This window comes from Geotrypetes seraphini, chromosome 1, assembly GCF_902459505.1.
Source record: "Geotrypetes seraphini chromosome 1, aGeoSer1.1, whole genome shotgun sequence".
Classification (NCBI taxonomy): Eukaryota; Metazoa; Chordata; class Amphibia; order Gymnophiona; family Dermophiidae; genus Geotrypetes; species Geotrypetes seraphini.
Window position 1 is genome coordinate 455,709,863 of NC_047084.1, and position 10,884 is coordinate 455,720,746.

The 10,884-nt window shown below is 40.9% G+C and overlaps 1 protein-coding gene across 2 annotated transcripts in view; it reads left to right on the top strand.

Moving 5' to 3' along the window:
* LOC117349026 (protein clarinet-like) overlaps nt 1-10,884 on the top strand; it is a 404,996-nt gene that overhangs the window by 133,816 nt on the left and 260,296 nt on the right. The window lies entirely within an intron of this gene.

Sequence of the window (10,884 nt, forward strand, 5' to 3'; positions counted from 1 at the left end):
CCAAGGATGCAGATCATCCATTTCTTTTGTCAAGTTTAACTTATGAAAAGCCAATCTGGTATTATTTGAGCATACCAATAATATAAGGGAGAGCCTTGGCCAGACATAAAGCCAATAACTTAGCTAACAATTTACCATCCACATTAATCAAAGAAATGGGCCTGTAATTTGAAACTAACAAGGGATCTTTATTTGGCTTTGGCAAAACAATAGTTAAAGTACCTGTAATAGTACCTGTAATACAACCTTTATTCAGTTGATCCTGATATAAATTTAATAGATGGGGTAACAAAATATTTTGAAAAGATTTATAAAACTCTACCGTATAGCCATCACCACCTGGAGTGGATCCAACTCTAAGAGACTTCAATGCTGTCTGTATTTCCATTTTTGAAATAGGTGCCTCAAGACTTCCTTTCATATGCTCGGGAATTTTAGGTCCCTTAATCAACTGTAAAACCTCTAAACTCTCTTTCTCCTTATTTGAATAATGTTTGGAAGAATACAAGCTTTTATAAAATTTCAAAAATTGTTTTAAAATATTTCCAATTTGAGATTGAGTTACTCCATTTTCATCTGTAATAGCCACTATGTTTACTTTTCTTTTTTTTGCTTTAAGATAATTAGCCAGTAATCTTCCCACTTTATTTGAGTTTCCATAATACAAAGCTTTATGAGATATCAACTCCTTCCTGGCCAATTGGGAAGAAATCTCATCTATAATAATAATCCTCTTAAGCGTGCATGCGCACTTAAGAGGCTGTGGGTACCTGACAAGTGCTATGTCCATCCGTGGCTGGCGGCTTAAGCGCATGCGCCGGCTTGGCATACCAGAGGGCAGGATGAAGGCGGTGCAGAGCAGCGCTGGCGGGGGCCGTGTCCGGTAGGGAACACATCGACGACTCCCCCCTTCCGCACCAACCGCTGCCGTTCCTGTTTGAAGCGGCCTGCTGAGGTTCGCGGCCTGCTGTAGCGAACCTCGCAGGCCGCTCTCCACATGGAGCACGTTCCCTCTGACGCGATCGTGTCAGAGAGAACATGCTACCATATGGAGAGCGGCCTGCGAGGTTCGCTACAGCCGACCGCGAACCTAAGCAGGCCGCTTTGAACAGGAACGGGAGCGACAGCGGCGGCATCAACCATGGATGGATGGAGGGAGGGGAAGTACAGGAGGGGAAGCAAAAGAAGGGCTATGGAGCAGGCAGGATAGGGGGCTGTTTTGGTGGGAGGGTTGTGCTGAGTGCAGACAGCAATCATGGGGGGTGGGGGAAACAGAAGGGGCCACGGAGCAGGCAGGCATGGCACAACAGGAGGCCAGAGGGAGAGGGAAAGTGGGATGCTTTGGGCGGAGGGGAGTGCTGGAGGCAGACAGCAATCGGGGGGAGGAACAGAAGGGGGCCATGAAGCTGGCAGGCATTGCACAACAGGGAGAGAGGAAAAGGGGGCTGCTTTGGGGGGATGGGTGTGCTGGGGGCAGACAGCAATCATGGGAGGGAGGAATAGAAGGGGGCCACAGAGCAGGCAGGCATTGCTCAACAAGGGAAAAGGGGGCTGCTTTGGGGGAGAGTTGTGCTGGGGGCAGACAGCAATCATGTGGGGGAACGAAGGGGGCCACGGAGCAAGCAGGCATGGCACAACCAGGGGCCAGGGGGAGAAGGAAAGGGGGCTGCTTGGGGGGAGGGGTGTGCTGGGGTAGACAGCAATCGGGGGGAGGAACAGAAGGGGGGCCACGAAGCAGGCAAGCATTGCACAACAGGGGGAGAGGGAAAGGGGGCTGCATTGGCAAGCAGGGGGGCCAGGGACTAGGGTGGGATGGGGCAGGACTAAAAATCAGTAGATGTCCCATTTTGATGAAAAAAATAAATGGTCACGTTAGATATGAGCGACACACAAATAGGAGATTAGATTAGATTGTCCATTGTCACCGTTACTGTTTGCTATAGCAATGGAACCATTAGCTTGTCTGATTAGGCAGCAGGAGACTATACGGGAACTGGAGGTGCGTGGTCATAAGATTTTACTGTTTGCTGACGATGTCCTTTTGTTTCTTCGGGACCCGGAGATCTCTTTACCGAATTTGATCCAGGCATCGGAGGCCTATGGGCGAGTGTCCGGTTTTCGCGTGAATATGGATAAGTCAGAAATTCTCAATCTCAACCTTCTGTCCCTGCAGGTTCAGCAACTTCAGTCCCAGTTCCCTTTTCGTTGGGCGCGCAAATTCCTGAAGTATTTGGGCATTCTGTTAACCTCGAAATCTGAAACGTTATATTCGGCTAACTTCCCTTCTTTGCAGCAGCGTCTCTTTTTGGAATTGGACAGATGGGAGAGTCTGACAATCGGGTGGTTGGGCCGTATAGCTGCTATCAAAATGGTGTTACTGCCAAAGTTCTTATTTTTCGTTATGGCCTTGCCCATAGCAATCCCAGCGGCATTTTTTTGCACTTTAAATAGAAAGGTTTTTACTTATATCTGGATGCGTAAACCTCCCAGGGTATGGAGGGCTCTCTTATTTCAGACTAAACAGAAGGAAGGGATGGAAGTCCCCAATTTTCTTCTTTATCATCAAGTGGCGTTGTTACAAAAAGTGGCTGCTTAGATTGGGTATGAGGATTGTCCCTGGATGCATTTGAAACAGGCTTTCCTGAAGGAAATCTCACTGTTGAGATTACCATGGGCCCCGATATCTATCATGTGGTCTTTTCTGTCTGTGAGAAATCCCTTCTTGAGAGTGATTATTACTATCTGGTACAATTTGCCTAAGAAGATGTTTCCGGAGCATAGATATTTTGCATTGACCCCTCTCAGTCTTTTGGGTGGGTTTTCCCCTGGGAGGGCTGACCTGATTCGGTTTTAGTGGGTCAGAGTGGAGTTGAGAACTGTTGGGCAAGTATGGAAGGATAGGGAAATAGTTTCTTTTGATTATTTACAGGAAGAGTATGGACTTTTGCACTCTGATGTGTTACCCTACATGCAAGTGAGGCTTTTTTTTATTTTTTACATAAAATGGCATATTGGGATTTAGTATTGAGATTTAGTATTAGATTATGAGTAGCTTTGCGGAAAGGGGTTGGCAGGGGGCGGTATCTCTTGTTTATATCGGGCTTTATTGTTCAGGGAAGCACCTGAGGATAGTTATAAGACTAAATGGGAATGAGATGGGGAGGACACTGGAAGATTCAGAATGGGGCAGGTGTTATAGGTGTTTATTCTCTCTGCCTCTTTCTCCCTCTCTTATTGAAAATGATAGGTTTTGGAGAGGGTGTGGCCAATTGGGGTTGTTTTAGCATATTTGGTGGGTCTGTCCTAGGTTGAAGGCTTATTGGAATATGGTGGGACAATTAATTGTTCAAATTTCAGGGAAGAATTATCCTGTTCACATGGTGTGTTGTCTGCTTAATGCACCTATACCTGGGTATACACCTCAAGAGCATCAGTTGGCCCTCTTTGTGGTCATGTTAGCTAGAGTAGCTTTAGCTAGTTTTTGGCATACCACTAAACTCCCGGAGCGGGAGTACTTGCTCAAACGGTTAGATTATGTTCATTTTATGTGTAAACTGACAGCGATGCATTGGATGCGTATGGGACCTTATCAGAAAATATGGAATAGCTATGTAGCTTGGCAGGTGACTTCACTTCACTCTGGGTCTGAAGAATAATAAGGGGAGAGAGGTAGGGGGGTTTAAGAGGTTGGAAAGTGGATAGGATTTCTGGGTTGGGGGAGGGAGGGTTAATAGGATGAGGGAGGGTTAATAGAATGGATGAGGGTCTGGAGTGAGTTTTGGGGGTTCTAGGGAGGAGGGTTGTTTGTTTGGGTGAGTGTCGGGGTTAGGGATTTGTAACCTGTGTGGGAGGTTTACATTGTTTCTTGGTCCCTTCTTTGGCTAAAAGATTATTGCTGATAGCGTGAGTTACTAGTTGTGGGGTTCTGGGACTTTCTTTGTATTAGAGTTTTAATTACAGCTGTTTATGCAATTTGATGTTTTGTATTTGAAAATTTCTAATAAATATTTTTTGAGAATAAAATGCAAGGAGCCTGAGGAGAAATAGTTACATACTTTAATTCATGCTTTTGTACTATCTAAGTTGGATTATGGCAATTTAGTATATGCAGGAATAACAGCAGGGCAATTAAAGTGCTTACATACAGTACAAAATGCTGCAATTCGGTTGTTAGGCCATGCACATATTTGTGATCATGTGACATGATGTTATTTTATGCATCTAGGCATTTATTAAGATCTTTGAACGATAACAGAGTAGTTCCCCATATTTCAAAGGCTCATTTTGCCTCGCCTATAAATTGTGCATTTCTTTTGTTTAGTCCCAATATTATGGAACAGCTTGCCTGTAGAATTGAGAAAGAAAAGAATCTTTTCAAAATTTCAAAAGACATTTAAAGACATATTTTTGTCAACTGGCCTTTTCAAATTTATGGGATATGAATTCAGGACTGCAGTCTGCATTTATACATTTGTAATTTGTATTAATTAATTAACTAATTTTAAATTTAATTTTATTAATTTGGATGTTATAGAATATTATGCATTAGAAATGTTATTTCTTCTTTTCTTTTTCTTTTCTATTTAGATGGAGTTCTTTTTATAATTTTGATTGAATTATATTGTAAACTGCTTTGATCCTTTTTGACTGTATATGCGGTATATAAAGATTTTAATTAACAAACTCTAAGAAATAAGATCATGTAACACCGTTCCTGCAAAATGCACATTTGCTACCAATTCCTCCCCATATCTCCTATAAAATTGCCCGTTTATCATTCAAGGTTTGCCAGACAAATCTTCCTTTTTTTCTGGACAGACTCTTAACTCCTTACACCTCTAATAGAGCTTTATGATCGACCAATCAAAACCTCCTTTCAATACCCTCTTTAAAAATTATCGGCACAAGATGTAACAAAATATTTTTGATCACTACTCCCCAGTTATGGAACTTGCTTCCAGCTTATATTACAGAAGAATCTGCATTAGATAGATTCAAGAGTTCCTTAAAAACTTTTCTTTATAAGTATGCATTTGAAACTTAGAATCATTAGGTCCAGCTTGTCCAACCACCAAAACATTTAATCATTAATTCTTATGTACTGTACATAGGTCCTGTAGCTTTTATCCTCCCCCTATCTTTTTTTGTCTTACTTTTCTTATACCATTGTAGTTCTACCCCCCTTACCTTTGTTTCTGTATGTCTATGTTTTAAATTTGTCACTGTTTGTATTTTTTAACTTTTTTGTTTCCCCATATTTTTATTATGTACACCGCTTATAAATTTTTATAAGCGTTTGATCAGATTTTAAAATAAACTTGATACCAAGTCTATGACTGGCAAAAGTTGGCACACCCAAGTGTACCCTTGCAGTTTTTGGTAAACTGTGTTATTCTATAAGATGCATGTAAGTTGGCATTATGCCCACGATGTGCCCATGTTTATGTCCCTTGTGTACTTACATGCCATAGCACATACATACTATCTTACAGAATAACATATAGTGAATTTGGGTGCACAAGTGGTGCTAACTGGTGCACTTATAGAATTCTAGACCTCTTCCATCTCTTACACCCTCTGTAGTTGTTTTTCCATCTGCTGTGCAGTCGCTTTGGGGGCAATTCTATATAGGTCATCCCATATCTGGGTGCCAAAATGCAGTGTGCTGATTGAGAATTCTATAGTGACATTTGTGCATCTAGATTTCATTACAGAACAGAGTGTAAGTCCACATTTGCGCTCCAGCACTGATACCATATGTGACAAGGAAAAGGGTAATAGTGAAAGAAAAGACTCTCTTAGTATAAAACCATCTCCAGGAAAGGAGTGGGGTAAAGAGAGAGAAAATAAAATTATTAATGATAACCCGTCCTAATTTAGGATCCTATGAAAGCAAGTTCCTTGAAGATCAATCATGTAGATTATACAGTGGATTCAGTTATTAGGATCTTGAGGATGCATTGTGACATTAATTTGTCATTGGCTCCCATGTCACTAAGTTGTAAAAAAATCCTTTGAAAATTGAGGAGAATAAGGAATTATTTTGATCATTATCAATTTTATTTATTAGCTCAGTTTTTGGTTTTATCACTAATAGATTATTGCAATATCACTTTTTTGGATTGTCCTAAAATAATACTGTGCAAATGGCAAAAGTTATAAAATACAACTATTAGGCTGATATTTGGCTTGAAAATGACACCACGTATGTTAAAGCTGCACTGGCTCCCTGTTGAAGTTAGGATTCACTTCAAGTTTTTCTGTATGGTGCTAAAATATGTAAAGGGGAGGTACCATCTTATATGTCCCCATTGTTGTGTTATTCAGATACTACATTATACTCACCCTTTCAACTTCTGGAAGTAAGAGGGTTCAAATATACCAAAATTTTCACTTCCACTTTAGCCTATCAAGCTGCCAAATTCTGGAAAACCTTGCCAGATCAGATTAGTTCAATGAGTGATTATAAGAGCTTTAGAAAAATTCATTTATTTAAGGAATATGTTTTGAAAAAGTTGTAATTTTTAAAAATGTTTTTATTGTATTAATTATTACCTTTGTTAACCACTAGTATTGTATGGTATTATTGTATTGTATAGGGTCTTGGAGACAAGCCCATAGCTTCTCTTCAGTTCCAAGTCACTGGGCTCTCTTGCTTCAGAGCCCAGGATTGTAGCCCTTTGCTTGGTCTCACCCTGTTGTGGCCAGATTTCTGAAAGGTGCTCTTTGCATTAGACCTCCAATCAAACTGCCATTCCCTTTGTGGGGCCTTAACTTGGTTTTGTCTGGCCTCAGCAAAGCTCCATTTGAGCTTCTAAAGGACACTTCTCTCTTGGACCTAACACTCAAGACAGTTTTTCTGGTTGCCATTACCTCAGTGAGACATGTCTCAGAACTCCAGGCTCTGTCTTGTAGAGAGCCTTTTTAGAATTTCAGAGACAGAGATCTCTCTCCACACAGTTCCTTTATTTTTGGTGAAGGTGGTGTCTGGATTCCATGTCAGTCAGGTTTATCTTGTGCTGTCAGGAGTGTGTGGCAAAGCAGCAGCAGTGGGGAGGTGAGGAGGCAAGATAACTCAATGGAATTGGGATGGAGGGGGAGAAAGAGAAGGGGGCCAGATACTCGATGGAAGTGGGGTGAAGGAAGAGAGAGAAGAGGGCAGATGTTAGATTGCCAGTTGAGAGGGGAGGGGGAAGCAGATTCTGAATGGAAGTGGAGAAAGAGAATATACTGCATACTGGATGGAAGGAGGGGATAAATGAAAAGGGCATATGCTACATGGGGGAAGAGGTTAGATTTAATGAGATACTGGAGGGGGTGAAGGAAAGGAGTGGCAAGCTGTGGGTAGACACATTGAAAAGTGGGAAACTGAGGACTGGATAGAAAGAAATAATTTAATTTAGACGGAGGCAGAAAATAGAGAAGGAAGACCAGGGAAGAAAAGGAAAAGGGAAGAGAAAGGAGAAAGAGATGCCATAACATAGGGGGAGGGGGAGAGGGAAGGAGACAGAAATATCAGATCTGAGCGGAGGAAATGAGAAGAGAGAGTTGCTAAAAACCACAGGGAGGAGGGAAAGCGAGATGGAAGGAGGGATGCCAGACCATGGTGGGGGGGGGGACACAGGGAAGAAGCCAGACTAATTGAGGGGGAGGGAGAAATGGAAGGGGAGGCAGACAGTTTCTGAAAGTGTCATAAAAAGAGAGCAGATGCCATATGGAAGAGGCAGATAGAGGGAAGACAGTGGATGGATGGAAGAAAGAGAATAACAAGAAGATGAGAAAAGCAGAAACCAGATGACAAAGCTAAAAAAAATTCAAATTTTTTTTTTTTTTAGGATAAAGTAGTTTCCAGTGCAATAGGTGAGACATTCTAAACAGATGGGTTATATTACTGTAGCCGTGTGCATCTGCAGAAGGAATCCACTCTGGATTTTTCACTCTACCTCTGCTGTCTTCACTGGGCTCCTTAGCTCCACCTACAGCTCTTTCCTTCTGCACTTGTGCCTGCAAGGGGTGTTTGTTCTGCTTTCTCCATTTTATTATTTTGTTTGGTGTATTTTTCTTCTCTTTTTTGGGGATTCTGGTGCTTGGAGCATTTTCTCAGCTCTGCCTGCTTTGAGAATACACAGACTTCCATCTGTAGCTGACAGGCCGATCTCACTGGGTACCTGTTAGTTGGCCTGCATAGTTTTCTCCAAATCTCAGGGCTGTCCTTAAAGTGGGATCACCTACTTTTAAGCACGGGTCGAGCACAGGCTGTTAGGCACCCTTAGGAGGCTCAGCAGTGTCTCACAGGGTGCTAACTACATCTTCTCTCCTCCGCCTGTCCCGGTGCGCAGGGGTGGAAGTACAGTCAGACATGGGGTCTGACTGACAACCCAAAGATCAGCTTTGCAGAAGCATTCCCAGCATTGAGGCAGTGAATTTCTCATCTAGCTACTGTGAGAGAGCTGAGGCAGGCTACAGCACAGATCTTAAGTGTTTCTGCATGATCCCCTGGGTGTCTCCTTCTGAAAAAAATCCTAAAATCGCCATTTTTAGCCTTTGGGAAATGTGAAAAATAATTGTGATTTTTGTGTGAATTTCATGATGCTGTCCATCTTGGATTTTTAGCAAACTTTTTTCCTAAAGCTCCCTGGTTCTTCAAAACTGCAAATTTTTCTTAGAAACTTGCTGGGATGGAATCCTTGTGCTCTCCTCATGTGGATTCTTGCCAGGATTGCGCAAAGGTAGAGTTTTAGAGTATACTTGCGCCACATGTCATGTGACACAGTGAGCAGGGGAATTGGACGCCCGCGCACTCACAAAGCTGCAGCTGTCAATTAAGCTGCTAGCTTTCACTCAAGGTGTGAAAAATAATAAAAAAACATGCTAAATGACGCTAAATGCAAAGGTTTTGTTATCAAAATATAATTATTGTTTTTATTTTTTCAATCATGACACCAAAAGAATAAAGCATAATTGCGTTAGGCATTGCATTAGCGGGAGGTCGTTATAGTTGCCAAAATGCTGGCCTTCTGATAACGAGCTCAGTTCAATATTTTACAACACTCTATTATATACTTTTGGCTCAGTGTGACATCATCAGTTTGACAACCAATCAAAATTAACAAAGGAGGTGTTTAAAAGTTAAACAAAGAAAAAAGTTTCAGAAAATTACTTTTGTTCTGTTTACATTCATTTCTGAATATACATTAACATTTTATAATATCTCCAATATTCCTTTATCATTCTTAAAACTTATTTCAGACAATTTGTCTATGTGTCAGGCAAGATGCTGAAATGTTCTAAACCCTACAAACAGTGCTGAAAATTTGTCAGCCTTAGAGGAAAAGAGGGACTGCCTCCCCCTGAGCTGACAGCTTCAGATTTCATTGATCTGCACACAGAAGCCTTCCTGTGTTAGAGACTGGAACAGCAGTCTCTGACTTTAAGTTAACCATTTCTGGATGTTGTGTCTTCCATTTCATTTTTAATACCAATTCTTTCATATCCACACATTCATACTTGCTTGGGCCCAAGCATTCCATACATTCATAACTTGGTTCACTCATATTTAATTCATATTTAATGCATGTTATATCTTAGTTTGGAATACTTAATCCTAGCCAGCCTAATGCACATCTGGTATCAATTAACACCACGATGCTATGAAGCCTAAACAAAGACTTGGAAAAAACTGAACACAAAATGGAGTCCATGCACATCCCGATTTCCTCCATGATCTAGCCCAATAGCAAAGTACATAAAAAGAATATTATTATACCGTCACTCAATATTAATCTGTAGTGTGTTTTTCTGGCTTTGACTGCATCCATATTCAGATTTTTATTCACCCTTTTTTCATACGCTTCTATTTGGGCGTGGATTTAACTAACACATATGCTTATATCTAACTAGAGTTACCCAGAATCATACGAAAAACCAGGCCCTTTTGGAGAAAAACTCTACAAAATACTGCACTATCATATCCTGACGTCCATTCCATTACCGTCCCATAAACATCACCCCCTACTGGCCACGAGCCACTACTCCTCAATCCCCTCTTGAATATCATGTGAAGTTTACGTAAAATGATAGTCATATCTGAGATTCTCTCGTGGTCTTATCTGTGGCGCTGAGGGGGGGTTACTCTGGGTATGGCCCTTCTTATGGATCAGTGTGTGTCTGTGCAAGTATATTCTTTTAATGCCAATTAGATAGGACTAATTGTACAAAAGCCAGAAAAATATACTACCTAGGCCTGCAAAGGCAGGTGCCTAGACGATCTTACCCAAAGCATACTTGAATTCTCTAGTGAGAATGCAAGCAAATCCCATTCACTATCCTAGATAAAACCCATTCAAGTAATTTATGTAAGTTGCTGCCTAAGCTATACCATACAGGAAACTTACCATTCCAGTGGTAGGTATATAGGCTGTTCTAGGTGCAATAATAGCCCTAGAGCAGAGACTAAACCAGCTTCTGTTCTTTTATTCATAGAGGTATCAATGAAATTCCAGTACTTTTAAAGTAAAAAGGTCAGAAAATGTAAAGAAAGTATAGCTAGAAGAAAGATAGAACCTTAGATATATATTAAACATATCTAAATCCCTAGATTTCCCTAAAATAAGAAAACCTTAGTATTACCTAACTTAGAATTGGTCCCTATACTCAAATGTGTTTTTTTTTAATATAGTAACTTAGAATTAAATCAATAAGGTGTAAAATACTGCAGTGTGTTAAGAAACCCAAATATATGCTTAATATGTAAATTTCACCCATGTGCAGATGAGCCACACAATAAGTACATATGAGATATAATTTTTCTTTTTCTGTGTGTGTTGCAAAACTCATTTCTCAAATTGAAATTAAAATCATTAAAAGGACTGGTGATATCAGCAG